Source organism: Phoxinus phoxinus, assembly GCF_949152265.1.
Source record: "Phoxinus phoxinus genome assembly, chromosome: 7".
Classification (NCBI taxonomy): Eukaryota; Metazoa; Chordata; class Actinopteri; order Cypriniformes; family Leuciscidae; genus Phoxinus; species Phoxinus phoxinus.
This window is the reverse complement of record NC_136882.1, coordinates 3,283,056-3,306,322: the sequence shown is the minus strand read 5'-3', so window position 1 is coordinate 3,306,322 and position 23,267 is coordinate 3,283,056. Positions and strand designations below refer to the sequence as shown.

The 23,267-nt window shown below is 42.2% G+C and overlaps 1 protein-coding gene and 1 long non-coding RNA gene across 3 annotated transcripts in view; both read left to right on the top strand.

Moving 5' to 3' along the window:
* Positions 1-23,267, top strand: part of LOC307002127 (uncharacterized protein) — a gene marked incomplete at its 3' end in the record, with an annotated part of 53,043 nt that overhangs the window by 12,556 nt on the left and 17,220 nt on the right. The gene's annotated exons all lie outside the window — the stretch shown is intronic.
* Positions 10,224-15,391, top strand: LOC307001780. 2 transcript variants are annotated; one of them, XR_013798321.1, is made up of 5 exons: positions 10,224-10,293; positions 12,428-12,587; positions 13,788-13,888; positions 14,482-14,622; positions 15,282-15,391. It is a non-coding gene; the product is annotated as an uncharacterized lncRNA (long non-coding RNA). The 2 variants fall into 2 exon arrangements; XR_013798320.1 differs by lacking the exon at positions 13,788-13,888.

Here is a 23,267-nt window from a genome sequence, read left to right as displayed (position 1 = left end):
AGCGGACGTGTACGCGTTGTGTGATTATCCCGTCAGTTTAGGACATTGCACAAGATTTGAGTCAACACAGTAAACATTAATCACTAGATAGGTTTTTAGGTTTATTGAAAGTGTGGTTTGTCTCAGCTGAGTAGCCTACTGAACGCTTTCCAGAGAAGATAAGGCAACGTTTTTTTTTAGCACAACACCGGTTCAGGAAAAAAAAAAAAAATCTCCCAATGCTCCACGTGAAGCTTCGGTCTTCCGACCTTTTACCACCGTGTAAATTCAAGATTTTGATTAATATGCGCTAGGGAGGGAGTGCAAGACAGTTTGAAGAAGGTGAGAGTGCGCGCGCGCGGCCGAGCTCTCTCTCTCTGCTCGTTCTTTCAGTAACATGCAATCTGTCACAAGCGCAGCAGTCTGTCATCTAACGTTATACATCACTCACCGATCAAATAAGGCTTTGGCGGGATAAAAATTCAAACGTAATATGTAGCGGACGGTGTTGATTCTGTGGCGCACCGCCAACGAATTAGTCTATGTGTGGGAAACACTGCAGTCTAACTGCCAAGCGTGATCGATCACCAAATATAACGTGACATGCACTTGGAAATCAAAAGTAAGTGTATATTTAGTAAAAATACAGCTTTCATTAGTTGTTAACAATATAGGCTACTAATTACTATTTAATCAAATGTCAGAAAAAATAGTTTTGTGACAAGGTAAAGTGAGAGCTGGGCGGAGCAGCAGGGGGCGGGGCGCTTTCGGTTCAAAATGAGAGTATCGCGGTTCGAACCGTAGGTGGTGTATCACGGTTTTTCGGTTCGGTTTGAATATCGTTACACCCCTAGTTGTTAGTCATATTTAGTGTGTGTATTTATCCTGCCTTTTCACTGAAAATCACCTATAGTAATGTTGTAATAAATTGCTATAACTTGCTTAGGGATTGTTACATGTAGACAAAATTTCATCTGGAAATCTAGAATATCCAAGTATAACTTTCTAAAGGGAAAACATCAGGAAACTTCAGGAGGTTTTTCTTAAATCTGGTAAATCAATCCACTGTAAGACAAAATAAATGTAAAACTGGGAATTAAAATGAGCTAGATTGAAACTTCAAGTTCTCCTGTTTAAAATGATATATAGCACTTGATGCTGACTGCTATAATTAGGGATGGCGAAAACTAAAAAAATTCTTGACCGACCACCGAGCCTCATTAGCCGGTTGAAACCGGTTAACCGATTAGTTTAAAATATGCTACGCTATTTGAAATAACAGCCATTTCGAGCCGCGCCTGCAATTTCACAACTCTGTCGCATCTCTCCGCCACTCTGCCTCCCGCTCACACACACACACACACACACACACACAGCGCCGGTGCCGCCCTTCCACTCACGTCACTTTTTAAAAATCCCCAACAGCGTGAAACATGAGTCCCGCAAACGCGGCGCCGAGGAGCTTGTATGTAATCAGCGGACAAACGGCTCCTTAGTTTCGAAATGGTTTGGGTACAAGGTGATCGCGTTGAAAATAAAGGCGTTTGTCTAGCATTAGAAGCTCATTTGAAACATTGCCGCGGCTCATTTAAGAAAATGACAGCTCCGAACCGAAGAGACGCCGCTTTAGTTTGAGGTAGTGCTAACAATAATAAAGAAAGATGATGATCATCATCACCTTATCTGTTACCACTGAAATGTATTTGTAATGTATTTTCATATTAAGCACTTGTCACGACACGCACACAAATGGGTGATAGTTCAAGCACAGTTTATTAATGGGTAATCCGTACTCACAATACCAGGAACAGGCAAAGGTCAAGGTCCATGAAAGCAGTCCAAAAACACGAAATAAACACTTAAACAAACCGAGAACAGACTCTGGGAAGCGGGTGACAAATACAAGGATTCCACACCAAGTGATCAAACAGACAGGGTATAAATAGACAGACACTAACAAGGTGAGTGGGAACAGCTGAGTGTGATGATGACTAATGAGTCCAACAAGAGTGATGGGGATTGTAGTCCAACAGCACTGTATCACACAAGTTGCAACTTACGTTACATCTGTCCCAGATAGCAGACGGATGTGGGCCACTTCAGGCAATGATGCGGCACTGCAGGCATTCTTATGGCCCGGACCAAATGTATCTGAGCCTAAAGTGGCCCACATGTAAAATGGCAAATATGGCCCAAATATTTAAAATCACATGTGGGCCTTTTTAGGCAAAGATGCGGCACTCGTGGCAATGTGTAATCTGAATGTGAGCCTAAAGTGGCCCATATGATAGATAATGATTATGGCCCAAATATCACAAACCAAATGTGGGCCACCTATGGCAAAAACGTGGCACAATCAACAATGACTACTCTGGATGTAAACCAAATATGGCCCACATATAATGCAGCAAATGTGGCCCAGTTATCTTAAAACATATCTGGGCCAGTTTTGGCAAAGATGTGGCACAGTGGCACTGGCTCATCTGGATATGAGCCAAAAGTGGCCCACATATAATGCTGCAAATGTGGCCCAGTTATCTTAAAACATATCTGGGCCAGTTTTGGCAAAGATGTGGCACAGTGGCACTGGCTCATCTGGATATGAGCCAAAAGTGGCCCACATATGATGCTGCAAATGTGGCCCAGTTATCTTAAAACATATCTGGGCCAGTTTTGGCAAAGATGTGGCACAGTGGCACTGGCTCATCTGGATATGAGCCAAAAGTGGCCCACATATGATGCTGCAAATGTGGCCCAGTTATCTTAAAACATATTTGGGCCAGTTTTGGCAAAGATGTGGCACAGTGAGCACTGGCTCATCTGAATATGAGCCAAAAGTGGCCCACATATAATGCAGCAAATGTGGCCCAGTTATCTTAAAACATATCTGGGCCAGTTTTGGCAAAGATGTGGCACAGTGGCACTGGCTCATCTGGATATGAGCCAAAAGTGGCCCACATATAATGCAGCAAATGTGGCCCAGTTATCTTAAAACATATCTGGGCCAGTTTTGGCAAAGATGTGTCACAGTGGCACTGGCTCATCTGAATATGAGCCAAAAGTGGCCCACATATAATGCAGCAAATGTGGCCCAGTTATTTTAAAACATATCTGGGCCAGTTTTGGCAAAGATGTGGCACAGTGGCACTGGCTCATCTGGATGTGAGCCAAAAGTGGCCCACATATAATGCAGCAAATGTGGCCCAGTTATCTTAAAACATATCTGGGCCAGTTTTGGCAAAGATATGGCACAGTGAGCACTGGCTCATCTGGATGTGAGCCAAAAGTGGCCCACATATAATGCTGCAAATGTGGGCCAGTTATCTTAAAACATATCTGGGCCAGTTTTGACAAAGATATGGCACAGTGAGCACTGGCTCATCTGGATGTGAGCCAAAAGTGGCCCACATATGATGCTGCAAATGTGGCCCAGTTATCTTAAAACATATCTGGGCCAGTTTTGGCAAAGATGTGGCACAGTGGCACTGGCTCATCTGGATATGAGCCAAAAGTGGCCCACATATGATGCTGCAAATGTGGCCCAGTTATCTTAAAACATATCTGGGCTAGTTTTGGCAAAGATATGGCACAGTGAGCACTGGCTCATCTGGATGTGAGCCAAAAGTGGCCCACATATAATGCTGCAAATGTGGGCCAGTTATCTTAAAACATATCTGGGCCAGTTTTGGCAAAGATATGGCACAGTGAGCACTGGCTCATCTGGATGTGAGCCAAAAGTGGCCCACATATAATGCTGCAAATGTGGGCCAGTTATCTTAAAACATATCTGGGCCAGTTTGGGCAAAGATGTGGCACAGTGAGCACTGGCTCATCTGGATGTGAGCCAAAAGTGGCCCACATATAATGCTGCAAATGTGGGCCAGTTATCTTAAAACATATCTGGGCCAGTTTTGGCAAAGATATGGCACAGTGAGCACTGGCTCATCTGGATATGAGCCAAAAGTGGCCCACATATAATGCTGCAAATGTGGCCCAGTTATCTTAAAACATATCTGGGCCAGTTTTGGCAAAGATATGGCACAGTGGCACTGGCTCACCTGGATGTGAGCCAAAAGTGGCCCACATATAATGCTGCAAATGTGGCCCAGTTATCTTAAAACATATCTGGGCCAGTTTTGGCAAAGATGTGGCACAGTGAGCACTGGCTCATCTGAATATGAGCCAAAAGTGGCCCACATATAATGCTGCAAATGTGGGCCAGTTATCTTAAAACATATCTGGGGTAGTTTTGGCAAAGATATGGCACAGTGAGCACTGGCTCATCTGGATGTGAGCCAAAAGTGTCCCACATATAATGCTGCAAATGTGGCCCAGTTATCTTAAAACATATCTGGGCCAGTTTGGGCAAAGATGTGGCACAGTGAGCACTGGCTCATCTGGATGTGAGCCAAAAGTGGCCCACATATAATGCTGCAAATGTGGCCCAGTTATCTTAAAACATATCTGGGCCAGTTTTGGCAAATATGTGGCACAGTGAGCACTGGCTCATCTGGATGTGAGCCAAAAGTGGCCCACATATAATGCTGCAAATGTGGGCCAGTTATCTTAAAATATATCTGGGCCAGTTTTGGCAAAGATATGGCACAGTGAGCACTGGCTCATCTGGATGTGAGCCAAAAGTGGCCCACATATAATGCTGCAAATGTGGCCCAGTTATCTTAAAACATATCTGGGCCAGTTTTGGCAAAGATATGGCACAGTGGCACTGGCTCACCTGGATGTGAGCCAAAAGTGGCCCACATATAATGCTGCAAATGTGGCCCAGTTATCTTAAAACATATCTGGGCCAGTTTTGGCAAAGATGTGTCACAGTGAGCACTGGCTCATCTGAATATGAGCCAAAAGTGGCCCACATATAATGCAGCAAATGTGGCCCAGTTATTTTAAAACATATCTGGGCCAGTTTTGGCAAAGATGTGGCACAGTGGCACTGGCTCATCTGGATGTGAGCCAAAAGTGGCCCACATATAATGCAGCAAATGTGGCCCAGTTATCTTAAAACATATCTGGGCCAGTTTTGGCAAAGATATGGCACAGTGAGCACTGGCTCATCTGGATGTGAGCCAAAAGTGGCCCACATATAATGCTGCAAATGTGGGCCAGTTATCTTAAAACATATCTGGGCCAGTTTCTTAAAACATATCTGGGCCAGTTTTGGCAAAGATATGGCACAGTGGCACTGGCTCACCTGGATGTGAGCCAAAAGTGGCCCACATATAATGCTGCAAATGTGGCCCAGTTATCTTAAAACATATCTGGGCCAGTTTTGGCAAAGATGTGGCACAGTGAGCACTGGCTCATCTGAATATGAGCCAAAAGTGGCCCACATATAATGCTGCAAATGTGGGCCAGTTATCTTAAAACATATCTGGGGTAGTTTTGGCAAAGATATGGCACAGTGAGCACTGGCTCATCTGGATGTGAGCCAAAAGTGTCCCACATATAATGCTGCAAATGTGGCCCAGTTATCTTAAAACATATCTGGGCCAGTTTGGGCAAAGATGTGGCACAGTGAGCACTGGCTCATCTGGATGTGAGCCAAAAGTGGCCCACATATGATGCTGCAAATGTGGCCCAGTTATCTTAAAACATATCTGGGCTAGTTTTGGCAAAGATATGGCACAGTGAGCACTGGCTCATCTGGATGTGAGCCAAAAGTGGCCCACATATAATGCTGCAAATGTGGGCCAGTTATCTTAAAACATATCTGGGCCAGTTTTGGCAAAGATATGGCACAGTGAGCACTGGCTCATCTGGATGTGAGCCAAAAGTGGCCCACATATAATGCTGCAAATGTGGGCCAGTTATCTTAAAACATATCTGGGCCAGTTTGGGCAAAGATGTGGCACAGTGAGCACTGGCTCATCTGGATGTGAGCCAAAAGTGGCCCACATATAATGCTGCAAATGTGGGCCAGTTATCTTAAAACATATCTGGGCCAGTTTTGGCAAAGATATGGCACAGTGAGCACTGGCTCATCTGGATATGAGCCAAAAGTGGCCCACATATAATGCTGCAAATGTGGCCCAGTTATCTTAAAACATATCTGGGCCAGTTTTGGCAAAGATATGGCACAGTGGCACTGGCTCACCTGGATGTGAGCCAAAAGTGGCCCACATATAATGCTGCAAATGTGGCCCAGTTATCTTAAAACATATCTGGGCCAGTTTTGGCAAAGATGTGGCACAGTGAGCACTGGCTCATCTGAATATGAGCCAAAAGTGGCCCACATATAATGCTGCAAATGTGGGCCAGTTATCTTAAAACATATCTGGGGTAGTTTTGGCAAAGATATGGCACAGTGAGCACTGGCTCATCTGGATGTGAGCCAAAAGTGTCCCACATATAATGCTGCAAATGTGGCCCAGTTATCTTAAAACATATCTGGGCCAGTTTGGGCAAAGATGTGGCACAGTGAGCACTGGCTCATCTGGATGTGAGCCAAAAGTGGCCCACATATAATGCTGCAAATGTGGCCCAGTTATCTTAAAACATATCTGGGCCAGTTTTGGCAAATATGTGGCACAGTGAGCACTGGCTCATCTGGATGTGAGCCAAAAGTGGCCCACATATAATGCTGCAAATGTGGGCCAGTTATCTTAAAATATATCTGGGCCAGTTTTGGCAAAGATATGGCACAGTGAGCACTGGCTCATCTGGATGTGAGCCAAAAGTGGCCCACATATAATGCTGCAAATGTGGCCCAGTTATCTTAAAACATATCTGGGCCAGTTTTGGCAAAGATATGGCACAGTGGCACTGGCTCACCTGGATGTGAGCCAAAAGTGGCCCACATATAATGCTGCAAATGTGGCCCAGTTATCTTAAAACATATCTGGGCCAGTTTTGGCAAAGATGTGTCACAGTGAGCACTGGCTCATCTGAATATGAGCCAAAAGTGGCCCACATATAATGCAGCAAATGTGGCCCAGTTATTTTAAAACATATCTGGGCCAGTTTTGGCAAAGATGTGGCACAGTGGCACTGGCTCATCTGGATGTGAGCCAAAAGTGGCCCACATATAATGCAGCAAATGTGGCCCAGTTATCTTAAAACATATCTGGGCCAGTTTTGGCAAAGATATGGCACAGTGAGCACTGGCTCATCTGGATGTGAGCCAAAAGTGGCCCACATATAATGCTGCAAATGTGGGCCAGTTATCTTAAAACATATCTGGGCCAGTTTCTTAAAACATATCTGGGCCAGTTTTGGCAAAGATATGGCACAGTGGCACTGGCTCACCTGGATGTGAGCCAAAAGTGGCCCACATATAATGCTGCAAATGTGGCCCAGTTATCTTAAAACATATCTGGGCCAGTTTTGGCAAAGATGTGGCACAGTGAGCACTGGCTCATCTGAATATGAGCCAAAAGTGGCCCACATATAATGCTGCAAATGTGGGCCAGTTATCTTAAAACATATCTGGGGTAGTTTTGGCAAAGATATGGCACAGTGAGCACTGGCTCATCTGGATGTGAGCCAAAAGTGTCCCACATATAATGCTGCAAATGTGGCCCAGTTATCTTAAAACATATCTGGGCCAGTTTGGGCAAAGATGTGGCACAGTGAGCACTGGCTCATCTGGATGTGAGCCAAAAGTGGCCCACATATAATGCTGCAAATGTGGCCCAGTTATCTTAAAACATATCTGGGCCAGTTTTGGCAAATATGTGGCACAGTGAGCACTGGCTCATCTGGATGTGAGCCAAAAGTGGCCCACATATAATGCTGCAAATGTGGGCCAGTTATCTTAAAATATATCTGGGCCAGTTTTGGCAAAGATATGGCACAGTGAGCACTGGCTCATCTGGATGTGAGCCAAAAGTGGCCCACATATAATGCTGCAAATGTGGCCCAGTTATCTTAAAACATATCTGGGCCAGTTTTGGCAAAGATATGGCACAGTGGCACTGGCTCACCTGGATGTGAGCCAAAAGTGGCCCACATATAATGCTGCAAATGTGGCCCAGTTATCTTAAAACATATCTGGGCCAGTTTTGGCAAAGATGTGGCACAGTGAGCACTGGCTCATCTGTATGTGAGCCAAAAGTGGCCCACATATAATGCTGCAAATGTGGCCCAGTTATCTTAAAACATATCTGGGCCAGTTTTGGCAAAGATATGGCACAGTGGCACTGGCTCACCTGGATGTGAGCCAAAAGTGGCCCACAAATAATGCTGCAAATGTGGGCCAGTTATCTTAAAACATATCTGGGCCAGTTTTGGCAAAGATATGGCACAGTGAGCACTGGCTCATCTGGATGTGAGCTAAAAGTGGCCCACATATAATGCTGCAAATGTGGGCCAGTTATCTTAAAACATATCTGGGCCAGTTTTGGCAAAGATATGGCACAGTGGCACTAGCTAGCTCATCTGGATGTGAGCCAAAAGTGGCCCACATATAATGCTGCAAATGTGGGCCAGTTATCTTAAAACATATCTGGGCCAGTTTTGGCAAAGATGTGGCACAGTGGCACTGGCTCATCTGAATATGAGCCAAAATTGGCCCACATATAATTCTGCAAATGTGGGCCAGTTATCTTAAAACATATCTGGGGTAGTTTTGGCAAAGATATGGCACAGTGAGCACTGGCTCATCTGGATGTGAGCCAAAAGTGTCCCACATATAATGCTGCAAATGTGGCCCAGTTATCTTAAAACATATCTGGGCCAGTTTGGGCAAAGATATGGCACAGTGAGCACTGGCTCATCTGGATGGGAACCAAAAGTGGTCCGTCCATTCATGGCTTGGATGCAACACTTCTGACAATGGCTAATTTAGCTTAAAAAGGAAAGAGTTTGAAACTGTAATGGCCTGAATATTTTTGAAACAACATTTTAACAATATTTTTAGTATGGATGCAGCAGACACTTAGGCTGGATGTACATGTACTTACATCTATGACATATATGCTATTGCTGACATATGTTTTGTAGGTAGAGTGTCTAGAAAAGTTTAAGTGTCTAGGTTCAAACTTATGAGTTTTTATGGTTTTGGGATGTGCAAGAAGATACTTTAGTTGCTGTTTGTGCAAAGCTTGGGGCACAATGATTTTGCCAAGTACATGTTCCTGTATCAAAATATTTTTTTCATCTTGGAACAACAGTCTGTCCATAAAAATAGTCCTAACCCTAAAAATAGTCCTAACCCTAAAAATAGTCCTAACCCTAACCCTAACCCTAACCCTAACCCTAAACCTACAATCAGAGGGAAATGATAATAACACTGATCTAGAAGCATGGTTACTTGTAAGCCTAAACTTGACATAACTGCAAACTTCAAATCTAATTGGTCGAGTTGAATGCTGTTCCAGGATCAACAAAGATGTTGAGCCAGGAACATGTTGTTGCCTACTCGGTGAAACCTTGCTTATCTCTAACTTCATCTAACTTCTAGAGCAGACCCAGACAAACTTCCAATGGGGCCTCAGGCTCAAGATGACTTAAAATGATGACAAACTAAAACCATCAAAAATCAAGATATTTCTTATTATTTGGCTATTTTTATAACAAATGTACGGGATTTGTTGTGGAGAATATAAGGGGACATTGAAGTCAAAAAGGTTGCGATTCACGGTTCCTGAAACATGTTAAATATTTTTTTATATTTTTAATATTTTAACATTTAATAAAACATTTTCTTTTTATATTTTAATATATATATATATATATATATATATATATATATATATATATATATATATATATATTAAAATAAAACAAATATTATATTTTTTTAATATATATATATATATATATATATATATATATATATATATATATATAAAAATATATATTAAAATAAAACAAATATTATATTTTATTATTTTAAAATAAAAAATATTTTATTTAAAATAAATAAACCTTTAATTGTTTTTACATTTCTGGCTAAATATAATTGACATTTACACACCTGTCATATTCAGGCTATAAATAATCTTTCTTAAAAAAAATATAATACTAATTGACAATTGATATAAGAGTAAACGAACGACAAATCAGCAGAAGCAGCTATGATAAAATATTATTATTATAACTTTTTCAACCATGACAATTCATGACAAAATTGTCCCACTTTTTTGCTTCGGCTTACTACTTACTACTACTAGATCTCTATTTTGTATAAATAAAATATTTACTGCATTTGTAGTTGTCTGTGAAAAAAAAAAAAAAAAAAATCTAACTGACGATTTGACGGCCCTTTAAATTTAAACGTAGCCGGAAAGCGCGAAAAAGGCGCTCAAACGTCAGAAGATTGTCAGTTGGAGGGAGGACGGACTGCAAAAAGTCAAGGTAAGATCGATATATGTTTCTTTTTGTTAGCGATTGCTTCGTTATATCCAGTTGGAGTCCGCATGTTGTGTGATAGAGTTGATGGAATAATTTATATTCGAAGTTACATTATTTTGGCAGTTCAACTCTAAGCTAACGTTACTTGAATGCGAAATGAACAAGTAAAGAATAATTGCGTCGTGGCCGTTACACCTCGGGTGTGCATTATTTTTATAATAATTCAATGGCCTGGAGTCAATTATTCCGCTTATACTACAGTTACCACATCTCGAAATATTGTTCAGATGATGTATTTCAAGACGTTTGTAAAGTTTTTGTCATTAAAACGCTCTTGTATGTAGGACTAATTCCTTGCGCATCTAAACCCATGCTCCGTTGCTAATTCCAGAACGTCATTTTAGAGTTAGTAACGGAGGTTTGAGCCGCTGATAGCAGAGTTATGCTGGACACACTTAACGACTAGAAACATTATCTGACTGTGACTGAACGCGCTGAATACGCGCGCATGATCAGTCATAAGTATCAAATTACATTCACGGCCTTACAGTAAGTGTGTCCCCGGCTTTATGCAGTTATTAATGCAGTTATGAGAGAGAGAGAAATGTGCGTCAATATTATTATTTATTTATTAATTGAATTCGTTTTAATTAATTCGTTCATTCTTTTTTTCTATTAGTGACAGATGGCCTAATAAATGAAACACAAAGCCCTTTTAACAAGTATAGGCCTTTCAATAATTATTTATTTGTTAGGCTATATTATCTGCAATAATTACAAAAACTCGTGCAGCAGGACTATCAATTTATTTAAATATTCAGTTTAATTTTCTATTGATTATATTATATATGACTGTTCTTCATTTATTTAAATTAAATTTAAAGTTTTTCTTGTTATGAATTGTATCCTATTTTCCGTTATTACAGTTAACTACGCAAAGTGATATGGAACTGTAATGAGGTCAAGACCTGCCGGAACTACTTTAGCTGTGCGGTTCCCTGAAAATAATTGCACACCGTAGAACGTTTGTCAACCAATCAGATTTAAGCATTCAACGGCCCTAGACCTCAAGGACACTGCAACTTCACCTTGTGAGTTGAATATGGAGCTGCATCAGTGATAGAGTGGCAGGCCTACAGTAGAAAACAGGTTAAGAAAGCAAGTATCCAAAAATGAGACTTTTCTAAATGCCAACTAAGCGTGAAGTGATATAATGTTAGGGCTGCACGATTATGGCCAAAATGATAATCACGATTATTTTTGATCAATATTGAGATCACGATTAATTATCACGATTATTTGTTGATTTGAACCAAAACACATTTTTGTCACATAGGCCAATTATACATACCTGCTTTCACATCCATATTGTGCTACATTTCCTGCTAATGTACAAATATGTGCAGCAAAATAAAATAGGTTCTCTTATTCACCAAAATTCAGTGCATCTCCTTAAAGAATAAATACAAATAAATCATTTATTATTATTTTATATTGTATTTATAATATTTTATATACATTGTATTTATAATTAATATTAGGATAGACTACCGGTACCTATTATTACATGGCTTGGTTAAATTCTAATGTAGAATGCGGTCTGTTATTTCTTGATAACAGAACTTAGTTCTTTAACGGAAGCAATACAATCGTTTTTAAATCAATAAACTCATTTTTAAATCAATATTTTGTGTCAAATTATTGATTTATTTGTAGGTAGCCATGTAAGTGGGATCCCGATGTCGGTGAATAAAATTCAGAGTCATTGTTATTTGAAAAGTCTCTTGTTATTTGAAGTCGCTCGCGCGCAGACACCCTCGGTCTCTCTCGCGCACTATTGCTCGCGCACAGACACCCTCGGTCTCTCTCGTCCAGTTCGCTTCGCTTTTGTCCAGTCCGGCAAAACATTCTAGTTTCTATATCTAGAAACTAAGCTGCGCGGTGCAGGGAACAACTCTGATTATTGGCTCATTAAGCCACGTGATCAGACAGTGGTTTACTCGTGATCGTGATTAAAATTTTATTAATTGACTGTGCAGCCCTATATAATGTATTTTTAATTTTCTTCTGAATTGGGTAACTGTGAGTAGTGTTAATATAAAACATGTATCCATGGCTTTTAAATGATCTTTTTTAGATTACTGCATTGAGCTTCATTGGAGGAGTTGACATTAAGGATAGCGTTTGGCGGGTTATGGGGCACTGTATTACCAACTCCCTTGGCAAACAACTCAACTGGCGTGGCATCAATGGCAAAACAGCTTTCCACAGACTCCAGCTGAAAGATGTAATTACTGGTAAGTGTTACATTTCACTATCTTCAGTCTAATAAGTCCATTCTCTACTTCTTGCATGCTTGATGCATATTAATGCTCAGATTACGAAATTATTAAAAAAGGTTGATTAAAAAAAAGTAAACAGTAAAGCACTTGTACTGCTCTGCCCTGGCAAGGGTATGGCAGCCAGCAGTTTATCACTAAAAGCTTAATTGTGGAAACAATCCCAAACATTGCTGTCCATCCCCACACATACTGTATGGAACTCTCATACAATGAGAAACTGATGCAACAGGCAATGGATATATCCATATTACCTGTTGCATCCCTTATGAAAAAGTATAGGCTAGTTTAAATAAATATATACTTTAAGTTTATTTTATGAAGTATTCTCAAGTAATGTTCAAGTACAGTTGTGGTCAGACTTAACGGCACCCCTGGTAAATATGATCAAAAATAGCTGTAAAAAATAAATCTGGATTGTTTATCTTTTTGATCTTTTATTTTTTAAAAATCTCAAAAATCTAACCTTTCATTGAAGTAAAATAATTGAAAGTGGGGGGTAAATCACATTATGAAATAAATGCTTTTCTCCAAAACACGCTGGCCATAATGATCTTTTGCAAAGATAACAGCTCTGAGTTTTCTTCTATAATGCCTGACGAGTTTGGAGAACAACTAAAAAGAGATCAGAGACCATTCCTCCTTACAGAATCTCTCCAGATCCTTCAGATTCACAAGTTCATGCTGATGCTGCTTCTCTTCAGTTCACCCCACTCATTTTCTATAGGGTTCAGTTTAGGGGACTGGGACGGTCATGGCAGAAGCTTAATTTTGTGCTCAGTGACCCATTTTTATGTTGATTTTTATGTTTGTTTTGGACCGTTGTGTTGGAAGATCCAACCACGACCCATAATAAGATTTATACTTGGGTATAAATCTGATTGGTTTATTTCACGTTACGCCCAAACCACATGAATAATGAAGCTACTTCAGACCAACCCATTTTAGGTTTGCGTCGGACGCAAGAGTCGTTTATCCCGCCGGTATAATAGCGTCAGCGGCCGGGATCCGCCCACAAAGTTACTTGCGTTTCGCGTTTGATACTTGCGTTTCAGATATGCTGGAGTTTTTTTTTGGTGGAGCGAGGATGATATTTCTTGAAGCTCTCCCAAAACAACATGTTTTTTGATGTAGGGGTTGTTTGATATATTTGTTTAGGCTTTCTGACCCCCAAGACTCAAGTAATCTCTGCAATTCTCCATCTGTGATCCTTGAAGACTCTTTGGTCACTCAAACTCTCCTCCTCACCGTACATTAAGGTAATATAGACACACGTCCTCTTCCTGGCAGATTCGTAACATCTTTAGTTGATTAACTTCTTAATTATTGTCCTGATGGTCAAAATGGGGATTGTCAATTCTTTTGCTACTTTCTTAGAGTCACTTTCTATTTTGTGAAGCTCAACAATCTTTTGATGCACATCAGAACTATATTCTTTGGTTTGACTCATTGTGATGAATGATTAAGGGAATTTGGCCTCTGTGTTTCCTCCTATTTAAACTCCTGTGAAACAAGAAGTCATAACTGGACAATTCTATGTTCACCATGGTGTGCTAAAAAAGGTATAATGGAAATATACTTCTGAGATATTTTACTCGTTAAAAAAAATCTAGGGGTACCAATAATTTCATAATCCATAATCCATTTTCTGACGCAGTCCGATTTTCCTAGCAGGTGTCAAACTTGTTCCTTTTGGGCATCTGGAAGCAAAGAGTGTCCTTGGCCATGGCCAAAATGTTCTTTACATTGGCGCTGACAAACTATGCACTTGGCTTGTGGGCCCTAATTGGGTCCCAAGATTTTAAAGGTTGTGTAATCCATCCTTGCATTTACAAATGTTATCTTTTTTTAGGAACTGTCAGAAACAACAGACTGACAGCTGCGGCCACTGATCAAGAGATAGAATCATTTATTAAAAAATGGCTTCATCTTGCAAGTGACCGAGACGGAGGGAGAAGAGAAAGAGAGAAACGAAGGAGGGTCCAAGACACCTGTAAGTCAGTTACATTGTGTTTTTGCTATATGTGTATAATACCATGGTCTGTCTGAATACTTGATTTTGATTGGCTGCAAGGTGTGCATTAAAACATTTGTAACACTTTACAAGTTAACATTAGTTAACTACTTTAGTTAACATGAGGCCAGAACCATTCTTCTACAGCATTTATTAATCTTAGTTAATGTTAATTGTGATGCTTACTAACCCATTATTAAAATCAATAGCTGTATTTGTTAACATTAGTTGATGCACTGTAAACTAACATGAACAAACAATGATTGACTAACATTAAGAAAGCTTAATAAATAATGTAGTTCATGTTAGTTAATACTAGTTAATACATTAACTAATGTTAACAAATAAGACTAGTGTTACCAAACCGTTTAATGCAATGGTAGTTCCAGTCCATTTATTCACCATTCAGTATTAATGTGCTGCTTTCATTAAAGCACATAGAGAGCTGTTTTTAAAGTTTTTAAAACTTGCAGCTTCACTATTAGTAAAAAGTAAAAATAAATTATTTGTTTTTCTTTTAATTTAATTTGGCTTCTAAATAGTTGTGCGTGTGTGTTTGTTTTGTATTTCAACACTATTGTATAATCAGCGTTCTGTTACTGAGTCAACAGTTTTTATCATTTGTGTATCCAATTAAGGCTTGCAAGATTGCCATGACGAAGGTGGGCCCAGTCAAGGAGATAATGATGACCAAAGCTACTGGAAACATGTTTTATTTTTATTTAGTTTCTACAATGCTTTCTATGCACATATTTTGTGTTTGTTTATTTTTTTTATATATATTTTTTTTTAGATTGCTTTCCAGTTTTGAAAATGTAAACTTGCAGTGGGTTGTTCTTTGGCAATATTAATAAATGATGCAAATGTTTTCAGAAATGTTTTTGGATTGTAACTTACCTTAACATAAAGAGGGGCCATATCTCTTTACTGTATGTTTGATATTGTTGATGCAGAGTTCACTTAGTGCGCGCGCACACACAAACACACACAGTTATGGTTTATTTAGTTAATTCTTGGCTAACATGTGACTGATCAAATGTCCTGCTTGTGGACCAGATCTGGCAAACAGGAGTGCATTGCAAAAGTGCCACCATTCCATGCTGCTTTGGTCCACGTGAGGAATGTTGGGAAAGACCAGGGTTTGTGTAAAAATCAACTGTTGCCAGGTGTGGTTTATTTGGTTTGTTGTTGGTTACATGTGGCATTGCTAAGGCTTTCTTATGGCCCAAATGTGGAAAACAGGAGCGGGTCGCACAATTGCCAACATTCCATGTGGTATGTGGGCCAGAGAAAGGTATCAGATCTGAGCCAGAATTAAAATTAACTATGTCACACATTTGTTTTGTTTAAGGCTGACATGCGGCATTGCTATGGCTTATCTGTGGCCCATATCTGGAAAACAGGAGCGGGCCGTCCAAGTGCCATCATTCTCATCTGGCCCACATACCGCGTGGAATGATGGCATTTGGGCGGTCTGCTCCTGTTTGCCAGATTTGGGCCACAATTAAGCCATAGCAATGCCGCATGTCAGCCGTAAACAAAACAAATGAAGCAGAACTGGGCCACATCTAACCCAGACACCAAAATTGCTGTGGCCCAGATCCAGCCCACACTTGACACTTTCATCTGGCCCACATACCGCGTGGAAAGATGGCACTTGGGCGGTCCACTCCTGTTTGCCAGATTTGGGCCACAATTAAGCCATAGCAATGCCGCATGTCAGCCGTAAACAAAACAAATGAAGCAGAACTGGGCCACATCTAACCCAGACACCAAAATTGCTGTGGCCCAGTTCTGGCCCACACTTGACACTTTCATCTGGCCCACATACCGCGTGGAATGATGGCACTTGGGCGGTCCGCTCCTGTTTGCCAGATTTGGGCCACAATTAAGCCATAGCAATGCCGCATGTCAGCCGTAAACAAAACAAATGAAGCAGAACTGGGCCACATCTAACCCAGACACCAAAATTGCTGTGGCCCAGTTCTGGCCCACACTTGACACTTTCATCTGGCCCACATACCGCGTGGAATGATGGCACTTGGGCGGTCCGCTCCTGTTTGCCAGATTTGGGCCACAATTAAGCCATAGCAATGCCGCATGTCAGCCGTAAACAAAACAAATGAAGCAGAACTGGGCCACATCTGGCCCAGACACCAAAATTGCTGTGGCCCAGTTCTGGCCCACACTTGACACTTTCATCTGGCCCACATACCGCGTGGAATGATGGCACTTGGGCGGTCCGCTCCTGTTTGCCAGATTTGGGCCACAATTAAGCCATAGCAATGCCGCATGTCAGCCGTAAACAAAACAAATGAAGCAGAACTGGGCCACATCTAACCCAGACACCAAAATTGCTGTGGCCCAGTTCTGGCCCACACTTGACACTTTCATCTGGCCCACATACCGCGTGGAATGATGGCACTTGGGCGGTCCGCTCCTGTTTGCCAGATTTGGGCCACAATTAAGCCATAGCAATGCCGCATGTCAGCCGTAAACAAAACAAATGAAGCAGAACTGGGCCACATCTAACCCAGACAACAAAATTGCTGTGGCCCAGTTCTGGCCCACACTTGACACTTTCATCTGGCCCACATACCGCGTGGAATGATGGCACTTGGGCGGTCCGCTCCTGTTTGCCAGATTTGGGCCACAATTAAGCCATAGCAATGCCGCATGTCAGCCGTAAACAAAACAAATGAAGCAGAACTGGGCCACATCTGGCCCAGACACCAAAATTGCTATGGCCCAGATCTGGCCCACACTTGACACTTTCATCTGGCCCACATACCGCGTGGAATGATGGCACTTGGGCGGTCCGCTCCTGTTTGCCAGATTTGGGCCACAATTAAGCCATAGCAATGCCGCATGTCAGCCGTAAACAAAACAAATGAAGCAGAACTGGGCCACATCTGGCCCAGACACCAAAATTGCTGTGGCCCAGTTCCGGCCCACACTTGACACTTTCATCTGGCCCACATACCGCGTGGAATGATGGCACTTGGGCGGTCCGCTCCTGTTTGCCAGATTTGGGCCACAATTAAGCCATAGCAATGCCGCATGTCAGCCGTAAACAAAACAAATGAAGCAGAACTGGGCCACATCTGGCCCAGACACCAATATTGTTGTGGCCCAGTTCCGGCCCACACTTGACACTTCACGGGGTATTTGGGCCAGATGGAAGTGTCAAGTGTGGGCCAGATCTGGGCCACAGCAATTTTGGTGTCTGGGCCAGATGTGGCCCAGTTCTGCTTCATTTGTTTTGTTTACGGCTGACATGCGGCATTGCTATGGCTTAATTGTGGCCCAAATCTGGCAAACAGGAGCGGACCGCCCAAGTGCCATCATTCCACGCGGTATGTGGGCCAGATGAAAGTGTCAAGTGTGGGCCGGAACTGGGCCAGAGCAATTTTGCTATCTGGGGTGTCATTCTGTTTGGTGAAATGGTCCCACACACTACTCTTCTCTGCACGCTTCCTCCTGTCGTCTGCCCTGGCTGGCTCTAACCTCGAGTGTGTTAGCCTGTAGCCTTTACTTTCTGCAAACCTTGTGAGCGCGCGAACCCAAACGCTGTGACCTCGCACCGAATGTTTTTATTGGTTTATTAAGTAGCTACAAACGGGCGAGTTATGAAAGATTGAGTGAGAGGGATTTGTTCACTTCACACAAAAAGATATTGGAATGAGATGCTAACTGTAGTAGCGTTTAGTCAACTGTCTATAATAGACTAATTTAGAGATCACTTTTTTTTTTTTTTTTACCGACTGCCGAAAACTTTGATCGGTTAACGTTGATACGGTCAACGTTGATAACATCGGTTAACGTTGATAACATCCCTAGCTATAATGTGTTAGAAAAACAAAGAGCGAGCCAGGTGCCCCAAAAATGTCCACGGGTTAATACAGAATTTTAATGTTCCTGTGTAGGCCTTGTTGTGGCAAAAATTCATCAAACAAACATCACTGCGTAAGGGAAACTCAGAGTCAAATTATAAAATTAAAGTATTTATTCTTGCAAGAATAGGAGCAGTCTAATACACAGTTGTTACCCTGTGCAGAAGAGTGACACCCCCCCAGACAGACTCAACTAGCTTTTATCTCGGTTTCAAGGTCTTCTTCCCCCAGAGCCTTCCTCCTCAGTAGTTTTCCATCCAGTAGTTTTCCATAGACAAGGAAGCCATAACATTAGTTGGCCCCCCTGCACCAAATGGCCTTCTGACAACTAGGTCAGAGGTCCTTGTTCGTCTGTTCTCTGGAGTGTCTCTCCCTTCTGCCTCCCCAGGTACATAAACATAATCTTCTCTCACTACAAGTGAGAGTCACACATGTGACATTCTTTGAATCATCTATATTTTACTAAAGATCAATGAATATCATAAAACTTCCACCACAACTCCTCACTTTTTATCATTATTAATCAAACATAATAATAATAATAACAATAATAATAAATGCAAGTTCAAGTCATTACATATCACATAAAAGATCACTCTCCTTGAACCTGTGAAGAAAAAGTTTAGAATGAAGAAGCATAAGGCTGTTTTTGTTGGGGAAAGCCCCTTAATTAATTAGCAAGCAAGTAAACAATTTACTAATGTCGGGCTGAACGGAAAATCTCTGTTTTCGCGCTCTCAACCTAGATTGAACCCTCAGTCACACTAGTAAGGAATAAATAGTTATAGCACAGTAGGAAAACAAACAGATAAAATTCAAATAATAAAAATCGTAATAAAAATAAAATAAAAAAATCCCTCAGTTTCAAAACCCTGTCCTTGTACGCCATCTCGTAACACGGATGACTGCTGCTTTTAACCCTCTTTACATATCAACTGTTCTCAGAAAGAAAAAGAAAACATCAACACATTTAACTGTAATCTCTACTTGAATCATCTGCATAATTTTGTTCATCCCCATCATCATTCAGATAGACTGTCATTTTCAATTGAACAGACATTCCAGTTTTCTCATATTCACCCCTGAATAACAAAATTATCAGAACAACACATACAATCATAACTCCTACACTACACATTCAACATTTTCCCCATATCCATTTCCCTAACCATATTTTGTTATTTTACTTTTAATCCAATCAGGCAGTGGTTCTACTTAATAAGCTTCAATAATAATCCCTATAATTTAAATTAATTAATGCATCTTCTCTTCCTGAAAACATTTGCCTTAAATATTTTCTAATTAATCAGTAACCAATCAAATCATTTGTCATATACCAATATCAATACTAAGCTCTATTTCAATATGATCAGATAAAATCCTCAAAATCATCACAAAAACACATTCTTAAACCATTAGTTGGTCCACATCCTCCTCCAGGCGTTTTGATCATCTCGTTCGCCCCATGGACTCCTGAGATCACCACCACACCCCCAATGGAATGAACCACTTCCTGCTTGCTGTCACCTGTGAATGGAGACTTTAAGTATTTTGTTAGTGACCGCTTGTCTTCCCCTCGTCCCTTTTGGTGTGACCTGTGGAATTTTCAAAAATCATTATTTTTCATTTCATTTTCAATTATCATTAGACATTTCTTGCTTATTAGAGTCAGAGTCCTTTTCCCCTGAAAAACACACATCCACTTTGCTTACGTTAACAAGTCAATATTCATACATTTGGAAACAGAATCAGTTCAGCTTTGATGCAATCCATCCTGACATTCTGCAAAAGGAAACATTTTTAGTTATGCGCTGCGCAAGGTGTAGCACCTTTCTGCCACAATAATAACCCAGACCAGGACAGTTAGCAAAATTAATTTTGCCCTGTCTCCCAAACCTGCATGTTCTCTGTAAAGAAAAACAAATTTCGAGGTTATTGTCAGATAGTAAAGTCTGTGCTGCCACGGCCTTCGATGTCCTGGCGTTTCCTGTTGAAAACAATCCAGACAGCAATTTTGTTAGGCAGAAAAATGGCTTCTTTCAGGGCTTTTACCCAATTACCCCTAGTGTTCTCCCAACATTTATTCCTAATAAAACATAAAGCATCCCCCTTTTGATGGTCGACACAACTCGATCATCAATTTAACATAACATTTAACATAGTGTCTTGGATAAAGTTTGCCATCAACACTAACCCAAACGTTGTCCTTCAGACAAACTTCCTCCAGACATCTTTCTCTGAAAACATCACCCTCTGAAACAAAAACATTACATTCTTCACTTAAAGCCACAATCTCATTTTCTTATCGAAGTATTTGAAGGGCAACAGCCCTCAGTCTAACCGCGTATCCTGCTTTTCAGGTCTGTTGTTTGGTCTCGGTCCTCTACAACCATTTTTAAAGTCATCAATAGTTTCTGTCAGTTGCTCGTGCTGTACAGCCTTGGTCAATGTCAGTCAAAAAAAACATTCTCCTCCTGTTTACAATAATCGTAAATGGCTCTCTGCATAATTTGATATCTACTTAGCCAATGTGTCACTTTGTTGTTGCCGTCAAATCTATAACCCGATGGATGACGATCTACAACTCCACAATTCCAATTTACATAAATACCTAAACTGATGCAGAAAGTAATTCAAATCCACATCATAAATGACAAAAGTAATTACTACCAGACACAGCGTGATGACCAATCAACTTAAAGCTCGTCCCATGTTCTCTATCATCTTTTCATCAGATTCACTCAGCATTTGCCTTCTTTAAAATTTGTCACTTGCCTTAACCAATCTGTAATGATAAAACTCTCCAGAGGTTAAAGACACAATATACTCACTATTCAGGCGGAATATTAGTACCCCCAAACTAACACATACTGTCACGGTAGACGCATTCTCTGTTCCTTCTAGTCTTGTGTTTATGTTGTGGTGCGAGCGCATGTGGGTGGTGGGCGTGAATGTATGACATCACTTGATCCGCTCCAGCTGATCATCATTCCCTCATCACCAGCTGCAAGCTCTCACCACGCTATATATACTCACCGCTGTTGTATCATCCTTGTCAGATCGTTGTTTGATGTCGTTCGTGTTTGGTGTTCCTGGTGTTCGAGTAGTCCTGTCCGGTTCCTGTCTTCGTGTTCAACTTTGGAGTTCGTTGTCTTCACCGTCACCTGCACTTCACGTCATCACGGACCACTGACCATCGAAGTCCCTGCGTCACCTTCATCATCTGCTTGCACTGTTCCTGTCTGTCATCATTTCAACTGTTTAAAAAAACTACCTGAGTACTTGCTATTGCTTCCGCTTCTGTTCTATCATGACAGAACGATCTGACCGTCAAATGGAAGCAGCGAGTGTTTCATCGGGGACCCTGGAGGAATTCATCCATCACACTGTTCACCGGATGGATAATCAACAAAGAGAGATCGGCGACACGGGTCGCGCAGTGCAAGCCTTGGTGACGCAGGTGTCCGAGCTCACCCAGCAGATCCAACGCTTACAAGCTCCCGCTGCGCCGCCCACACCAGCCGTTCCCCCACCACCTCCAGCGGACTCTCATCGAGCGGAGCCCCGCCTCCCGGTCCCGGAGGCGTATTCTGGTGAGCCGTCTTTTTGCCGGGCATTTCTGAACCGCTGCTCGATGCACTTTGCATTACAACCACACACGTTCAGTGCCGAGCAGTCCAAGGTGGCGTTTGTATTGACGCTTTTGACCGGGAAGGCGGCGCTCTGGGGAACGGCAGTGTGGGAGAACCAGGACCCATGCTGTGCCTCGTTCCAGACCCTCGCCGCCGAGATGAGAACCGTCTTCGACCGGGCCGTGTCAGGAAGAGAGGCGGCCAGGGCTTTGGCCGAGCTTCGCCAGGGGGAGAAGACGGTATCGGATTACTCCATCGAATTCCGGACCTTGGCGGCGGAGTGCGGATGGAACGAGGAGGCGCAGTGGGACTTGTTCCTGCAGGGGTTGGCTGACCGCGTCCAGAGGGAGATCTACGCCCTGGATCTGCCCAAGACCCTCACTGGCCTCATCGACCTGGCGCTACGGGTGGACGCTCGGCTGTCTCGGGTTGAGCGTCGAGTTCTGCCCACCCGTCCCTTCGGAGGATCCAACGAGCCCAGATCCAGTGGCAGGGACGTGGTCAGCCCCACCTACGATCCCGAACCCATGCAGGTGGGTCGAGCTCGGCTTTCCCGGGAGGAGAAGGAGAGGCGGAGGTCCCAGGGCCTTTGCTTGTATTGTGGAGGGACTGGTCATTTTGCGTACAATTGTCCAGTAAAAGGCTCAGCCCGATAGTAAACTCGAGGCTACTATCGGGTGGGATCTCCGCTAAGACCTCATCCACGACGACATCTACCTCCACGCTCCTCCCGGTAAGACTTAGATGGTCAGTTCACCAGCACGACTGTCACGCACTTTTGGATTCGGGAGCGGAAGGTAATTTTATGGACCACGGCTTTGCACTTAAACTTCTAATTCCCCTCAGACCCCTCACACACAAGATTGCCGTTCACGCCCTTAATGGACAAGACCTTCCCACCATTTCCCACTCCACCGAAGACATCACCCTGATCACTGCCGGCAATCACTCAGAGACCATTTCGTTTTATATCATGGATTCCCCCCTTGCACCCGTCGTCCTTGGACATCCCTGGCTCCTCAGACATAACCCCCGCGTGGACTGGCAGCATAAGGCCATGCTGGAGTGGAGCAAGGAGTGTCATAAGTCCTGTCTGATG